The 18,424-nt window shown below is 48.2% G+C and overlaps 1 protein-coding gene and 1 long non-coding RNA gene across 3 annotated transcripts in view; one reads left to right on the top strand and one right to left on the bottom strand.

Annotated features, from left to right (window-relative positions):
- The window catches only part of LOC119436344 (lysosomal alpha-mannosidase), a 615,486-nt gene that overhangs the window by 282,272 nt on the left and 314,790 nt on the right, over window positions 1-18,424 (bottom strand). The window lies entirely within an intron of this gene.
- LOC125940679 (uncharacterized) overlaps window positions 13,692-18,424 on the top strand; it is a 191,008-nt gene continuing 186,275 nt past the window's right edge. The window contains exons 1-2 of the long non-coding RNA XR_007463873.1: window positions 13,692-13,813; window positions 14,457-14,678. This is a non-coding gene — a long non-coding RNA (uncharacterized LOC125940679). The remainder of the gene's footprint in view (window positions 13,814-14,456; window positions 14,679-18,424) is intronic.

Raw genomic sequence — 18,424 nt, 5'->3', positions numbered from 1 at the left:
GCCAGTGGCGTAGCCAGATTTTTTTCTCTGGGAGGGCACGCACTTGACCGGGAACGAGGAGAGTGAGGGGAAGAGAGGAGGAGCTAGGCAGGCCGCATAATAACCCCGAGATTTCGGTTGGGGGGGGGGGGGGGGGGGGGGGTGGCACGTGCCCGGTGTGCATTTTGGTATTTGTAGCGTAGAGGCCAGCGCGACGTTGCTTCACTGCAGAGTCAGCGGCACGACACCCACTCATAAATCAATAGCGTCATCCGTACTTATACCACCGCAGTGCCGTCATCACCGAGTTAGGCCAGGCGTCAGGGTACATATACAATTTCCGCATTCACTGTCAGCGCTGACATTAGAAAGGCTGCATGAAGTTCTCGAGCCTAACATTGCGCCAGGCCTGCAAGAAGTTCGCACTCGCTTAATAACTAGGGAAAGCTGTATAATTTATGGGCAGCTTTAGGAAAATTCTTTCATTCTGATCCATTGGCTTGCTCGCGCTGAAATGTCGAAAGGATATTGCGTGCGGCGGTGACTTTCGCCTAACACCGTGTATGGCAGCTGCAGTTTGCAGGTTCACCGGCTAAAAAACAACAATAACTGCCCGCATAACACTACCCCTATAGTCAACGGCGATGCCCAACCCAAAAGTCTCGGTGCAATATCCAGCCGAAGGCACTCGCCACGCGTCTCGTCGCAGGAGATATGTTTTCTCATTTCTTTTCTCTCGTGCCCCCCCCCCCCCCCCCCTCTCTGAAAGCAGATAAAGCAATGTCGACAAAAGGTAGCATTCGACAAATGCGATCCGAAATTGCTGAAGGGCCAGTGCCCCAGGCAATACAAAAGCGCTTTAAAGCCTTTTCCGGTTAACAATGCAGCCTAGCAGTCTGTGCACACTGTGACGTGCGAGTGGACGTACAGTCGTTAAATCGGAGTGAGAGTCGTCTTTCGTATACGGTCCTTCATAGCATCTACTGTCTCAGAGAAAACCAGTCGACCACTTCGAAAGAGACATCCACTGTATTTGCGCCACACAGTCATTTCTGTTATTTTATTCGAACGCACACTCAGAAACACAGGCCTACAGCAGATGTCGTTTTCGCGCGTGTGCCCGCTTACGAAAACCAAAGCTGTCGTCTGGGATAACAAAGGACTCTCAATGGGGTCTCGCGTTGGCCATCTCTGCTGACTCGCACGTCCGCTAAGCTTGCGCAAGTGCCTTTATTAGCTTTTTTATGTTAGCTCCCTCGTCCTTTGTGAAATCTCCTGAGTCAGGGTTGGGTCAGGGTTCCACAAGACTTTCTAATATTGATACGTGCCTTCTCGAAACTATAGCGTTGCTAGACACTTCTTCTGTAATGTGAGCGTCAGCGATGCACGAAGGCAGCTGAACAGTGTAGCCTAACAAAACATCAACGTATTTGTTTACTCTTTATTGTAAGCTTCGATAGCTGGCTGTTTTTTAGGGTCAGCGCAGTAAACGTTACTATGCACATTGATAAGGCTTTCTTATATTCGCCTATTGCTGTGGCCAGAGGTAAAGCCGACCTGTCCACAGCAATTGTGCTTGTCTAAGTTCGCCTATCAGCGCCTGTACTTGCTCAACCCCTTGATGCAACTGCACCTGTGGCCTGGCTTTTCCCGATGTGAAGCGACACTGCGCTGTCGCTTGTGCCTGGCGTTGCTTTCATGAACGATTGCTCTCCTTGACTGGAATGGCCGGCAGCGCTGTTTACAGGACTCGTGATTGCGAATGAACAATAGAACACGTACTATACATATGTGGCTTCCCTTCCTTTGAAGATCAACGACTTGCCCTCCGCACCAGCCGTATCCAGCTAAATGGAAGACCTTTCACCGGGAGCAAGACCTTGGATTTATGTACTCGCACATAGCAGCAGCAGAAAGCCACAAAAGCGTTGCTGCAGTTACCGAAATCAACCGGATTCAGTGACCGTCCGCTTGTCGCGGTAGCTAAGTTGCTATATGACTTTGCACTGCGAAACTCGAGGTCGCGGGGACCATCCCGTCCGCGGCGAAATGCAAAAACGCTCGTGTACTTAGATCTAGGTGCACGTTAAAGAAACCCAGGTGGTCAAAACTATACCGGACTCCCCTACTACGGCATGTCCCGTAACCAGACTGTGATTTTGGCCCGAACCTCAGAGAGTGACCGTTTGTGAGGCAGCGATGAACATTCCGGCTGGCCTGCCTCTCCAGCGTGCCCTGAACTGCCCTCTTTTCTCTCTTCCTCTCCCATTTCACCCTCCCCCAAGGTAGGGTGGCCAACATGGCTCGGTCCTGGTTAACTACCCTGACTTTTTCTCTCTTTTTCTGTCTCTGCAGCGTTTTGTATATGTTCGAACAAAAATTAGCTAGACTATACCCGCCTTTGGCAGGGGTTGATCTCAGAAGTTGTGCATATCGTTCCTATTGCTAGTGTTTTGGTTTAAAATTGCACCTCTTGAAGTACATTAAACTGCAGCTACAGCTTCGTTGTTTTTCATTTGCGATTGTGCTTTTTGTCTCCATTGGTTATGTAAGAAGCAGCGCCGTCCCTCACCATTTCAGCGCGGTAGTGGTGCTTTCTGGCTTACACATATGCGCGACGACCCTGGTTATCTATTCAAAATGCCACTTCCATCTTGCTGTTTCCGAATGAGAATGTTGGGAAAAATTGTGCCCACGCGGGAAACCGAAAGAATTAGTAGGAAAACGAAAGCCAAGCTATGCCACTGCACGCACGCATGCACGCACGCACGCACACGCACACGCGCACACACACACACACACACACACACGCGCGCGCGCGCGCAGAGAGAGAGACGTACGAACGTACGCACGCACGCACGACATCTTCGGTGGAAGGCACAAATCGCCTCGGCTTCTGTCGGCGCCCCATATACACCGTTTTTCCTCATTTTTTCCTCATCCATTTCTCCACAGCCTCTTTCGGTTTCAATTTTTATACGCCTTTTTCATCCTTGTTACCCGTCTCGTGTCTGTCACGGATTCCCCTGTTGCACGGAAGTTGAAGCAGCCCAAGGCAGGGGCATTCTGGAGGGTTGCACTGCCATATAGCAGGAGGAATTCCCCGAGTTTCGGCCCCAACCCAAAATGCATATTTTATACAGAACGCTTGGCGTAACGAAAATCCTGTCTTCGGCTCCTACGCGGCTGTTCAATCCGGCTCCGTCATGCGCGCCGGCTGTATTCGGCCAGCCATCCCGCCCGCAGATAGACGGCGAGCGTTTCTCTCGGGCCTCCCCCCTATACTATACCTCCGCAGGCGCGTCTCGCGTAACTGCACAGCGTCTTCCCTCTTCCAGTATTTCTTTTTTGCTGTTCTTTAAATATGTACTTTTTTCCTCCATGCCAGCAACACTCCAAGATGGCGGGCTCGTCGAGCGCGGTTCTCGTTTTCCCTTTTTCCTGCTGCGCCTACATACACGCAACCCCGCGGCCGCCGCCGCCGTCGTCGTCATATAACGTCGTCGACGCGGCATTGACTCCCGCTTTATACCTATATCGCGCGCGGCTCATACGCGTGTTTATGCGCCGCGCTGGGTCGTTATTCTGTTCGCTTTTATTTTGCCCCCCTTCCTCCCCGCTCGCTTGGCCCCCCGTTCCCGGGGCGGTATATATACGCAGAAGGCCGGTTTTCATCGGGGCGTGTCCCGCGTGCGGCGTGTCACATAACTCAGCCCCAAATTTACAAACGACGACGAAGACGCCGAGAAGGGCAAGGGGGGAGTGGCGGTGGTGGTGGCGGTTCTGTTCCCTCGGCCCGTAATAGCGCGTGCTACCAGACCGCACGCTGTGCGGACCGCTCTTCTTTTGGGGTCACCCTACTCGGCATGCAGCCGCTGCCGGGATCTCCGGCTGCGCGCGGTCGGCATCTTTAGGTGCGATACGGAATCTGCTCAGTTATTTTTTTTTTCTTAGGTGCAACTCTGAGGAAAGAAAAAAAAAAGTCTAAACGGCAAGAAGCAGCTCGCGGTGGACGTGGTGCCTCACTTTGCTTTTTTTTTTTTTTTTTCTTGCGAGTTCCGGCATTTTCATCATAACGGCCTGGAAATGTCACGGACATCGAGGTTCACGGCCCTCTGCGCCGCCCCGCATCCCCTCCCGTAATGCATCAGCGGGCGCGCGAGTTTCTTCGACAGGAATGGCTTGGGCGAAGTAGGGCGATAACGACGCCGCGCACTATATGGGGAATCGCCCGTGGCCTGACTGCTTTCGGCGAACGGCAGCTGCAAAGTTTGTTTTTACTCATAACTGCTGCGTCGCAAGAGGGAAGATTCCCATTATGGGCGTTTGCGAGCAAACTTCAATGTACGAGGTCGGAAATATTTCCAGCTAGAATATTTTAACAGACACACTCTCCGTGCGCAGAGATGCGCCCCTTAGCATTCAGCTTGTCTTGGTTTGCTTTCCAACGCATTACGTCGCAACACTTTCTCTCCGGCGACGCTATGCAGTAACGCACGAACTGCGTGATCTTATCGGGACTTGGAAAATGAGGCGTCTTATTATGAAGGAATGCAGGAGCAGCTATACTATACACCAATGAAAGCGCGTGGGGTTTCATACGGCTTCGCTCCCTTTCCTCGGCGAAGGAATCGGAGTCGACCTGCGCCCTCTAGTGGCGAAAGTCTCACTGCAACGAAGGCCTCGAGGAAGCCAAATGATGAAAACAGTGAGGACATTTTGCTGTACTCAGCTTCGGAGAACGGCACATCTGTTGACAGCTACTGCGCAACTGCAGTGAGGCAAAAGGTGAACATGAGCACCTTCAGGGCTTCATATATATATATATATATATATATATATATATATATATGCTTACAAGGCGAAGGGTTTCACGCCAGATCCGAAGATATAACATTCAAAAAAGGAAAAGAGACGAATGTTATGGCATATCTTTTTACTGACGTTGCGGCCGGAGCACCGGCCTTCGTCGGAGTGCATCGTCGGAGGCATGATTCACTCCGACGAAGGCCGGTCCTCCGGCCGAAACGTCAGTGAAAAGATATGGCATAACGTTCGCCTTTTCCCCTTTTCTGATATATATATATATATATATATATATATATATATATATATATATTACCTGAGCACGAAGTCACGGGATCGAATCCCGGCCACGGCGGCCGCATTTCGAAGGGGGCAAAATGCGAAAACACCCGTGTACTTAGATTTAGGTGCACGTTAAAGAACCCCAGGTGGTCCAAATTTCCGGAGTCCCCCTACTACGGCGTGCCCCATAATCAGATCGTTGTTTTGGCACGTAAAACACCATAATTTGACTTTATATATATATATATATATATATATATATATATATTACTGCGCAATGTTGCAGCAAGAAATGTATATAAAGCAGCTGTCAGTAGGCATGTTAAACCACACACACACACAATAAACACCTTTAGAAGATATATATATATATATATATATATATATATATATATATATATATATATATATATATTCTAAAGGTGTTTATTTGGCACAGCTTGGAGCAGCGCAACGTCGACAGGCAGGGCAGTCACAGCTTCCAAGCGCGAGAGCCGTTGCCGATCAAGAGCGCTCGACCTACTAGCGTTTTGATCCAGTAGCGCTGAACCCACTGGCGTCTCTCTTCGCTACAATCACCCCCGGGAGCGATAAGGGAGCCGTCCGGTGACCTAACAGTTCGTCACGATGAGCGGGTCGTGGTAAGGCTTTAGACGGTCGACATGGACGATGTCTCGTCCCCGGCGGCGCATGTCTGAAGATGGCTCTAGTGGTTATATTACATAGTTCACAGGAGATGCGCGTTCGATGACACGATAAGGGCCGTCATACTTCGGAACCAGTTTTGATGAGAGGCCAGGGGCAGTGAAAGGGACTGAGTGCCACACGAGCGCTCCCGGATCGAAGGTGACCGTGAAAGTGGCGTCACCGCGAGTGCTCCTCTGGCGCTCTTGATCATCGGTAGTAAAGGCCCGAGCGAGGTCTGCATGTCTCGCCGTGGCAGAAATAGGCACGAACTAAGATGCATCCAGCCGGTACGGCCGAATTGTGTCGATGGTGTGCGAAGGGTGCCGACCATACAGTAAGAAATAGGGTGAAAACCCAGTGATGGCCTGTGTAGCTGTGTTATACGCGTGGGTTACGAAGGGTAGGATGGCGTCTCAGTTCGTGTGGTCGGAGGCGACGTGCATTGAAAGCATGTCACCGAGCATACGGTTGAAGCGTTCCGTGAGGCCATTCGTTTGAGGTGGTACGCCGTAGTTGTGCGATGAACAACGTGGCACTCTTTGAAAATGGCTTCAACTACTTCCGACAGGAAGACGCGTCCGCGATCGCTGAGCAGTTTTTGAGGTGGACCATGCCGCAGAATGAATCGGCGATGCAAGAATGCGGCAACGTCGCGCGCTGTAGCTGCCGGAAGGGCGGCCGATTCGGCGTATCGTGTGAGGTGATCGACTGCAACAATGGCCCAGCGGTTACCAGCTGATGTCAAAGGAAGTGGTTCATACAGATATATATACAATATATACAATACCATATATATATAATTTTGTTTATTTGCACGTCGCTAATCGTATGGTGTCTTTATGGCGCACGAGCATCCAGTCGCGCTGGATAGCTGCGTTGGGAAGATGATGGAGAGGATGGTGTTGCGAAGTCCGAAGGTCCGAGCGGCGACGAAGGTTCCATGGATGGTGTCGTGCCAAGTGCCGGGAGAAGGAGGTATCCAGAGAGTCGAGAACAGCGTTTTATATACATATGCACATATTTTCAAACAAGGGCTCCATGATTATCGGAGCTTACTACATGCTAAGTCGTTTCATGTCCGATACATGTGTGAGTTTACATGGTCGAGCGTCTACGTGGTCGAGCCTTTACATGGTCGTCCGTCTCTCACAACATACAAGCTCCACTTTTTAATGCAGTTTATTTCCCCCCTTCACTCGTTGAGGGAGTACAATGTAGTTCTTTTCGGCCAATCACAATCTTCGATCAGTTCTTAATATCCCGCCCATGATGTGGCACCGAATTCCCCGCCGGGCTCCGCCTCCAATGTCGCCTGATCGCCCCCGCACACCAGGCAACAGGTGGTAACTTGGGAATCAAACGTCGCCGTGGTTCCCACGGGCTCAGCATCCCACTCTGCTACACTTGTTGAAATTGCTGCGCCTTGCAAGAATGTTCTTTTACACTGAAGAGCTGGAGGCTTCGTTGGCTGCATGCCAGTGTTCGTCTTCACCTGAATTTGATGGGGTAACGTAATATGCACTGGGAAGACGCGATCCAAAGGCCCAAAGGCCCAAAATTCCCTTCTCGACCTCTACAACAAATCATGGCGTGAAGGGTTAGTCCCTCATGAATAGAAGTCAAGCTGGCGCGTCCTACTTCTCAAGTCTGGCGAACCTCTATTGGACCCAACATCGTATCGTCCAGTCGCGCTGGACAGCTGCGTTGGGAAGATGATGGAGAGGATGGTGTTCCAGGCAACAGGTGGTAACTTGGGAATCAAACGTCGACGTGGTTCCCACGGAAATCCTCGACGTTGGACCCGTGCAAGTATTAGTGGCCTCTCCATGACGGTCAGTTTGACAGGGCCCGGAGACTGGCCTTCGCGGAAACCACCGTTTCCAGGGAAGCCGGCGGCTGCTGTCGTATCGGAAGGAGGCTCCTGGCTTGCGCGTCACAGTCGGCGCCGAGCCCCGTTGTAATTAGTCCGGGCGGGCGCTGGTGCTTCCCGGAAACACCCCAAAAGCGACGTTTTCGTCTTAACGACACACGAGGCCGATGACTCATTGCAGCCTGGGGTCCCAGAACTCGACTCGCCCATCAGCTCCGGGCAGTTGAATGGCCGAAGATACGAGACATAATTGCTCGTTCATTCGCCCCAGGTGACGCTGAATTATTCGCCAGCTCTTTGACCTCGAGAAAACGACGATGCGTGAACAGCACTCCACAGCTGCATGTCTGCCGGTGAAGCATTCTTTGTCCCGAGGGACCACCATGCATAACAATGGTCACGACACGCCTGGAATGGTATCTTGACAGCCACATGTATCTAGAACGTGCTGGCTTTGAACGTGGGCAGTGATCAATTGACAGTGTAATGTAAATGGTATCTGTGAAACGACAGGAGTTCCTGAAACGGCTCACAGCGGCACTATTTCTAGACGACGAGGGAGCACATGGCAACGTTTCAATTTTGGACGCCTTCGAAATACTGCAGGAATTGGTGGCCACGTGTTCATCACATCCGTGCGAAACATCTTTCCTTATATCCGGACTGAGGATGCACAAGATGCACAACGTCCTGCCATCACAATTCCGGTGGTGACTTGCAGGGTGCAGTGTTGAGCCCTACGGTGTTCAACATGGCGCTCATCGGTCTCTCAGAATCGCGCTGCCATTGATCGTATACCACCATCAAATTATTCTGACGACATCTGCACACATGCCTCAAGCTGAACAGACATATAGATTCCTACGGGACATTTAAACACGACCAAATGCCTTTTGAAATGTCACCCGCCGATGCATACTACGCAGCCGAGGCCTGCAGCTTTCTTTGAATAAGTTCTCGTTGGTTGCTTTAATTCATCCACAAACCGATCAGATCGTACGCCTTTGGCGTCCATGGCCAACCTGTGCTAAACAAGCAAATAAACAAAAAACGCACCGATTTCTCGGAAGCATTCTAATGTCATAAATGAAGAAAAAAGAAAGAAAGAAGGATGATAGTGATTGCTCCCATCCACGCATTTCTCTGCGGGAAACATAGGGTGCACCAGTGCAATCGGTGTTGCAACTTTGCGATGTACTATCTCTGGGCTTCCTGGGGTACACATGTGCTGGAAAACTTGCGCGACATACATCTGAGCACTTCAGAGCGTCCAAGTTCAAAGCACTTCTTACATCTCTATATACTCGCGATGCGCACGTCTCTAGCGGCTACCGTGGGCGTTAGTCATAATCACATGATCACTACGTACATCCTATTGACGCTATACAAGAGCGCACATTATGCCCCTTACTCGTATGACAGTGCATCCGAGCAAGGCTGTACTGCCATTTACACCTGTCAGAAGACTTTCGCCATATCTGTGTTGTATGCATCAGCCCAATGTATATCTCACATGCTCCTGACATTAAAAGAAAAGTCGGATTGCCACTATCATCTTCGAAACAAGCAAAATTACAATTTCTGTTCGAAGTAAGCAGCACCTGACAGCACGTTTACACTGACGGCTCTGTTGCCTCTACCAGCTCGACAGATGCAGTAGTCATTTCAGTGAAGCCTGTCTAAATAATGCTGAAGACATCCTGTCTGACTAGTTCTGCGGATGCGGATATTTCGGCACTTCTATAGCAGCACGGTGCTAACATATGAGGCAGAAACTTGGAGGTTAACAAAGAAGCTCGAGAACAAGTTAAGAACCGCACAAAGAGCGATGGAACGAAAAATGTAATAGACCTAACGTTAAGAGACTGGAAGAGAGCGGTGTGGATCAGAGAGCAAACGGGGATAGCCGATATTCTAGTTGACATTAAAAGGAAAAAATGAAGCTGGGCAGGCCATGTAATGCGTAGGATGGATAACCGGTGGGCCATTAGAGTTACAGAATTGATACCAAGAGAAGGGAAGCGCAGTTGAGGACAGCAGAAAACTAGGTGGGGTGATGAAGTTAGGAAATTTGCAGGCGCATGTTGGAATCAGCTAGCGCAAGACAGGGGGAATTTGAGATCGCAGGGAGAGGCCTTCGTCCTGCAGTGGACATAAATATAGGCTAATGATGATAGCGGCACTTGACGTTATTCTCAAGGAGCCACTTCAGAACTTTGGAAAAGACAATCTGAATATCTTGCGCGTGTCCTGTCGACCAGTCGAATAGGAATCGCCTGGGTCAGAGCACCCCAGAATGATTGCCAACGACTAGTCGAATACGGTATTAAACTCACTGTGCAGCATTCGCTTTATCCGGCAGCTGTGACTATAGCGCACACGGGACACCGAGCCACCTTTGACGTCATATTTTTTCAGCCGAGCCGTATATGTTGTCAAGCTTCATATTAAAGATTATAAAGAACATAAAAAAAAGGTTAAGAAAATTTTAGCGGTTCATTGACGCCTTTGAAAATGGTTGTTCTTTTAGACATTAGAAGAATATACAAACGGTCTTAAATCTTGTAATCCTTGTGGTACCACGTGATGATTACTTTAGTTAACTTTGATGATGTAGTATTTGTATTTCTTACGAATCTTGTGTGTGTCGAATGTTCAGTGCTTCACAATGAAAACCACTGACAATGCTTCCTTACAGAGGTGTTAGCTTGTCAAGCAGCCTTCATTCTCTCTTGTTTTTTTTATTTTTTATTTAAGTAACGGGAAGAGCTTTCACCCTGAGTATCAGCCTCATCAGTCATGCAAGCTTCCAATGAGAAATAAAGTCGTTATTGCTAGATTCTCAACACGCTTTCACGGTCACGTCGATGTCGATTACTCGTGGCTGCACGTGACTCGGCATCAGGAAGCCCTGTAACCTGCAAAAGGACGGAGCCGGCTGCAATTTTCTAAGCGCGCTAATAACTCTCGACATTTTCAAACGTCCCGCCACGTCAACATATACCGGTGTCGCATCCACTGTGACGTAAAAGCTTTATCATTCTCTTCTTCAAGGGTTATTTCTTTCAACCCAACCTGCTACTTTCTTTCTCTCTCTTTTTCCCTCTTTCTCTCTCTTTTCTCATTGCTAGCGCCGAAGTCGTAAAATGCGCTTGCGAGCTGAGCTTTCTCTCGGGGAACGCCGCGAACATGCCGGGCGTTATTCTCCGAGCGATACGAGCAGGTCGCGGCTGCTAAGCACCTTCTAGAGGCCTATGTATTCGTTAAGTTGCTGAGTATGTAGTAGGGAGAGGAAATCTTTCACAGCCCCATGCTTTCTTTTCTTTTTCGTATTCGAACAGAAGCGGACGCAAGGTATACGCGAGTGCAGCTGAAACAGGGTAATAGAGACGCATGCACGCACAAGTAAAGGTATAAGCAAAGCGACTATAAATTTTCTGATTGCATTGGCGTGCATATCTTGCGCTATAGTCCTAAACTATGCGTGTTAAACATCAATAAAAAATATTGTTGCCGCGAAACTTCCCGGAAGTTCGCCAGATGCAAGCTTTCAGCCGGGTTTTCCATCAACTTTAATGGCTTAAATAAACTTCCAAGTGCATCGCGAAACGAATCTGTTTTATTTCCATTATAGTCTGCGCCAGCTTGCTGGGGCGTAGCACGTCTCAAGAAACGTTGACCTTTTGCTACAGAGTTACTTAGTGGCTATAGATACACTCTTCTATAAAAGCCGGTCAAGTAGCGACAAGAAAGCAAACGTTTCGCGACTGGTCAGCAGCACCTTATATAGGCAGTCGCCAGGGTAACGTCACAATCTGACGGCATCGTGAGTATTTCGCTTTGGTGATTTTCGCCGTCTCACGCGTGGCGTAATTATAATGTCTCTTTGTAACGTTTCTTCTGTTCGGTGTCACACGTGTGGCGCTTCCGCAGTGCGTGACAGCTGTCCAGTTAGCGCCGCCACTACATACTGAGCGCGGTAGCCACGGCAGCACAGAGTCACTCCTAATCCTCGTGGCCACGCAGCATGCAAACTTAAAGCTGGTCAGCTGCCTTTGCCGGACTGCCAAAATCGATTATACAATCAAAAATTTCGAGGGCGCTTAAACTTCGCCTTTAAGAGTGGAACACGATAGCATTCAAATATTCCTGACTGCTTATCAGGCTTCCCGGCAACTGCAGCTTTTTTCTCCAACTTCGCCGCTGTATGAATTGTAGAAAAGCTAGAAAAGGGTTGGTGTTTGAGTTTCGGCGTAAGAGAATTATGTTTTCTCGTATATTCAAATTACAATCTGACGCTATCACGTCTGTTACGTCTGGTCTGCTATAACGTCTGGTTAAGTCGTACTTTACGATTTTTCTGACGGATTTTACTTTGAGAAATGCAATTTTGTTCACTAACGCCTTGGGCCACGCGTAGGGCCTGCGCGGTCGGAGTGGTTCGGGATAATTATTTCCATCAACGACGCCGGCGCGCCCACGCCGACGCCGACGCCACATTTTCTGCGACACGGGGACCCTTAACGGCGTTAAAAACAGGACCTTCGAAAGTGTACGCATTCCGCGAAAAACAAAGGCGCTCAACTTACAAGGCGCGTTGAATTAGAGTGGTTTTCACACTGGCGACCGAACATCCGTCGCATGCGCCGTCGTTCGCCTCCGGAACGCTGCGTGCGCCTGTGGAGAAACGCGAATCACGAATTATTTGTTTACAGCGGCGCTTCGCCATAGTTGAGCCCATTATTCATATTCCGAGGTTAATCCCACTTCCGCGTTTCACTAAATTAAGCGCAATATTAATGACGGAAACAAGAGCTCACCGCTATAGAGTTGCGCCCGCTCGAAGTTTTCTCCATATCGTATATCCGCACTCGCCCCCCCCCCCCCCCCCCGCCCCCTATTTATACTATATAACAATGCGAATGCCCACGCATACTATACTTTCCCTCAATAATGGCGCTGCGCTGGATGCGATGAGGCCGACAGCTAATCCCTGGCTTGATAAAGTTCAGCGTTGTGCAGCACAGAAGTATGTTGTTTTCGTGTAGCAGCGACGCACATTATATCAAAACCAAATGACTATAACCAGAAAAAGCCGGATGTTAGCGCTGACAAGGCAAGGACGCCACGGATGATGCCACAGATGAAGCCACTACCCTGGAATCCCCCCCAACTATACGTACATATGGCTAAACAATAATGCATATGTATTACGATTTTTTTAAGCACGTGCGAAACACTGGTTTTGAGCCTCATATATAACAGCGCGCTATGCTACATACACAGATACCAGGGGAGGATTCTCTGGATATCTCTCTTCCGGAGCTTTAGTTCGCGGTGACGCGTAAAAAGCAAGCGCAAAACGGGATATCCACGCCGCTCTTGCCTGCATGTTCACCACATCTATCGCGCGGAATTTAAAGCCTTCGCCATTTATTTGCAACGGACCTCGGCACACGCATATTAATACTCGTTGTCCTCTGTAATGTTAAATAACTGTATCATTTTATTTGTTCTATTCACCCGCCGTGGTGGCTGAGTGGCTATGGCGTTGTGCTGCTCAGCACGAGGGCACGGGTTCGATTCCCGGCCGCGCCGGCCGCGTTTCCATGGGGGCAGAATGCAAAAATGCTCCTGTACCGTGCTTTACGTGCACATTTGAGCGCCGGCAATCTGAGAAAAGGTACGTCGACCGAAAGGGACCGAAGCGCAAGAAAAATCTAGGAACCATATAAAAATGTGGAGTCCCACTGGCGCCAACAAACAGTGATGACGTCGGTCCCACGTGGCCAAGAACGCGAAACTCACTATTATGAGGTGGCTAGATATCTTCTCTCTCTCTCTCTCTCTCTCTTTTTTTAATTTGATTTCAATAAAGAAGTACGGGCAACAAAACTCAATTTTGCGGCAATTCATCGATTATGAATCTTGGAAGAAAAAAAAAAAAGGGGGGGGGGGGGGGGGATCGTACTTCGTCTATATTTAGGGGCGTGCGAATAGTGAAATTTCATCTCGAATCGAATTCGAATCGAATAGTGCCGAATAGTGACCAAAAATATCGAATATCGAAGCGAACATCGAATACAAACGCATTTCTTGAAACTTTACAGAAAGAACAAACAAATGATGTCTGCTCATGTCCTCGAGTACACAAAGTGGTGAGTGACTGTTACCGCAAGGCTACAAATTGTCATGCAGAAACACAAGCTGTTCCACATGACCTGGCTCCAGGCTCTCTCGCTGCGATGTTACGGTATTTCCTGCAGTTGAAAACACGCGGTCACTGGGCACCTCTGTAGCAGGGATGGGAAGGTATCGCAAAGCAATTTTGGAGATTCCTGGATACAGTGAAACTCCATATTGTTTATAATATTTCAAAGGATCATCCTTTCTTGGGATCAGTGGCTCATTGAAGTATTTTTCAACTTCTTGACTATAAGGTGTGAGCTCATTGTGCTGGTTATTTTTTGACGCCAGCAGTTCGACAGTCTCCTAGACTGTTCCCTAGCCTTTTTTGCTTGCGGCATGACTTGTGTCGACAGCTTCGGATTTTGAAAGTGGAGAGTTCATGCGAGCGTGTCGACCAGTAATTTCGGGTGCTAGCAGCCTGTGACTGATTGAATTAATTTGTGCAGAAAATAGATTGAAACCTCGGATTACATAGTGTTACGAGCATCAGTTCCTTTCGTTCTGCATAAAGAGGGAACCGTGACTCCATGTTCTTCAGCAAGAAACTCGCCCTTTCCGCAAGCCTTCACTGTGCTGTGAGCAGATGAGTCATGTTGAGTCCTGATGCCGGGTGCACCCCAATATAAGCGCGCGGCGACGGCAGTTAAGACAGGATGTGAAGGAAGATGTTTGTGTGAAAGTGTTTTACGGCGCTTGCGGCATACGCGACCGATCTACGCAAAAGTCCGTGCCTTCGTTTCGGAAGCGAAGTTGTGAAGGGCTTGACAGTTTTCTCATATATCTGTTTTGTTTTTACGCGCGGAGATGGCATAATCTCCTTTAATATAAACATGCGCTCGCTTTTGAACCAGGATACCGGTGAAAGGTTTAACGAAAGGCCTACTGTAACAACGTTAGCATTAGTTTCAACCACACCACCCTAACCAAGTTACAAGATTGGTCTTTGTCGCGTTTTAGATATTCGTCCTGTCGAATTATTCGAAACTTCGAATACTAGCTATTCGAAAATCGAATCAAATTATTCGATCAGGTATTATTCGATTCGAATTCCGAACTCGAATATTCGCACATCCCTAATATATTCGTTAATATCAAACATTCCCAACGAGGGGACACGAAGGAAGAATTTATTCCTTGTTCGATCTTTCAGCGTCGTTTCATCCAGCGCCTATATTCATTTTTGATATCTCGTTATTTTCGCCGCCGTAAATCAATAAGCCATTTAAAGAGAGCACGTTACTTATTCAGTGCACGTAAAGTTTGAATTTGTGCAGTTGAGCGCAAGTTAGCCACTTCGAGCTATCGTACGCGCTCGTAAGTGTTCGTAAATGTGGTGAAGGAGACGAAGGAGCACCCCCCCCCCCCCCCCCTAGTTCTTCGAGCGTGTTCAGCGAGCTGGAGCCCACGTCTTGGATGAAAATATATGTCGCCTGCACTGCGCAAGGCAATACTAAAGAATAAATGAAAAAGCATACATATATGAAGACAGAACGCCTATTCGACGTAGGAGTTGGAGGGTAATTGCGCCTCCGCGACACAAGACGGGAATACGCATTCAATATATATATATATATATATATATATATATATATATATATATATATATATATATATATGCATCTGCAAGGCATAATTATAGTGGGAAGTAAGGGAAGGGGGGGGGGAGGAGAGGTAGTTTGCAGCAACCAAAGTTTTGAAGCGCAAGGGCTCGACGTCAGAATCTCAACGAAGAAATAACGAATACAACGGCCCTTAAACAGTATATTTCTTCTTCTATATATAGATATGTGTATCTCTGCCCTTGCTGTGATTACGAATTAGCTGGCCATCTTTTAACTTCTTTTCCTATATATGAGGAGGGGTTCGGCGGCGGTGCAGAGTGTGGTTCTTTTAGGGGCAGTTGGGTTTCCCCTCAAGGGTGGCGCACGAGAAAGTTGTAAGTGGCTCCCCGGAGGCCATGATTTTTAATTGCGTCTCCGCCTCGATCTGCGGCCATGACTGCAGGACCCGTCGAAAGGCGCTTAAATCCAAAGTGACCATGATTTTGCTGGGGAGGGCTAGGCTGTGAAGAGGCAATTAAAGATCAGCGCTTAGACCAAAAGTGACAGAAAGAAAAGAAAACGACAGGTTCAGCGACCGGCTTTGTGAAATATTCATTAGCGAGAGTGCTCGCTCTTGCCACCCGCGTGAATCGTTTATTTATTATAACGGGTACGGCCGCAAGCTGCCCTCCTTATGCGCACCCGTGAGCTAGGTGTGCAGTGACCGAACGGTGCGGACGGGACCATTCTTGCATATCCACCTATGAGGGACTTGCCAGGTGGTCTCGGGATTCAAAGACACGAGCGTCTTTGAAACCCGCCTCTATCGGATGGGGGATACCCGCAGCAGAGAATCGAACCAATACAATATCATGTTCAGCAGTAAAATGCCGCAGTCACTGAGCCAGCACGGCGGGTACTCTCTCTGCATTAATCAAAACAGAAAGTTAAACAAATGTCGAATAATTAAGTTAGGCACAAGACAAATCAGCATTAAGGAAGCCTCAACTATCCAAAGATTGCTTTCCAAAGCTGAATAAGATCGCTGTTTCGGCTGTCTGCACTTCCGCCTGTCAACGAATCCTTTTACAATGAACCACAAGTGCATTGTCCCTCTGCCACCTCTTCCCCTCCCCCTCTTTTTTGTTCTCTCTCTCTCTCTATCTTCAGTGGCCGGTTGTCTGGCGGATAACAAAACGCTTTTAGCAATCTCACGCGTTTATTTCTGGTTTCAGTGTTATTTATCATCGTAATTTTCGCATAATCACTGTGAAGTGTGTCTCATATAGATGCCTCATTAATTTACCCGAGACAGGGGCTCATTATTCTCGGGACCGTCGGTGCAGAAACAAAGCACTAGGAGAAAATAAGAAACGAAAGCGAAGAGGGAGAGAAAGTACTCGGAATGAATGCGTGTTTACCGATAAACGACTCCGTTCAACGACGCCCTTTTTCTTCTTTTTCTCACAGCTAACACGAAAGCTCGTGGGTGCCAGTTCAATGCACTGCGCGCCCCCGTCTTGGATTAGAATTGAGTAGACTTTGGATCTTCGCGGTCCCAGCGGCTTCTCCTTACGGTGGAGCGAGACACACAGCCTGTATCTCGCTAGACCCAGACTTACGCGATAGATAAGCCAGCATAATGAGCAACGTTTGACGTTGCGTGGCTGGCTCCGCGCAACCAATGCGGTTCAGTGTCTGTCACTCTATAATGCGGAATTTATGACTGACTCGCGGCAACATTTTGCATAGCTCACTATGTACTCACTTTCTTTTCGCAAACACCCTTGGTAATGCAATATTCACTGCGCCACTATGGCTCCTAGACCGGACAAAGAGCCATTTGTAAATACAGCTAACTTCTCGCTCTTGGTAGACAGTTCTGTGGTAACACCAGAAACCCAAGAACCACACGCGCCAGCATTCGCCGGATAACTTTCCTCCTGCACACGGAGCGCATAGCGATGCAGGAGCCAGACTTCGAACGGGAAATCGCATTAGAATAATAGTGCTGCGAAAACGTTTTCTGAGAGAGAAAGCAAGAACGAAAGACAGAATAAAAGAATGACAGAAAGATATTAAGGAAGGAAAAAGGGAATTACAATCAGCGAAACTTTGTTCATTAGCTAAATGAACAGTGCGTTTTCCTCCTCTCCAACGATGCACCTCAAGCGACGGAATCGAGCTCTCCACCGCAGGCAATCCACCCTCCACCCCACACACGCACACAAAGAAAAAAAAAAAAAAGGAAACTTGACACATACTGGGTGTGTTTTCTGTGGGGGTCCACCTCCTCGTCGGCGTCGTTGGCTGCCTATACTACGTCTGCCTAAGTTGGCTACAATTATCTAAGAAGCTGAAGTTACCGCTTAACCAGCCTTGTACGACACGTTAATGCGGCGGGAGTAAATCTGGCCGTAGAAAGGAACCTGAGGGAGATTTAAAAAAAAATTGTACAAACATACAAGGAGGAAAGTGCGCGGGGGTATTTTATGGCGCATAAGTATGATGACCGCTGTTGCAAATCGTCTTGTACCTAAGGTAATGCATGAAGGCCCTGTCGATAAGCGCTACATTCGAGGAAAGTCAGGAGAAAAAGAAATGGAATGCCGTAAGGAAATGACGGGCCCATAACTTCGAAGCTCCGGGGTTACTATGACGATATATAATCTTCCTTTACTGCAACACAGTTTCTCTCTTTTTTTTTCTTTCTTTCTTTCTTTCGTGCAGAGGCCCTGAACGCTCATTTTTCTCGCTGAGCTCAACTCATCGGAATCAACCACTCAACTCAACCGGAATCCTCAACTCACCAATGCAACATGACGCTAGAAAGAAAGAAAGAAATAAAGAAATAAAGAAGGGGTTGACGTAGAAATACGCAATAAACTGTTCACAGGGTATCCTGCGGTTCCTATTTTTTTTATAATATAATATGTTTATAATTAATTAATCATTCAGTTTCTCTTGAACGAGACACGGGCTGCTGCATTCAGTACTGTCAAGTAGGAGGCAGGGCGTGATGAAAGGGTATAGGAAATGATTCAGTACACGGAAAATAAAGCACTAACTA

This window comes from Dermacentor silvarum, chromosome 1 (genome assembly GCF_013339745.2).
Source record: "Dermacentor silvarum isolate Dsil-2018 chromosome 1, BIME_Dsil_1.4, whole genome shotgun sequence".
NCBI classification, from domain to species: Eukaryota; Metazoa; Arthropoda; class Arachnida; order Ixodida; family Ixodidae; genus Dermacentor; species Dermacentor silvarum.
The sequence above is the reverse complement of the archived record's forward strand: the minus strand, read 5'-3'. Positions and strand labels throughout refer to the sequence as shown.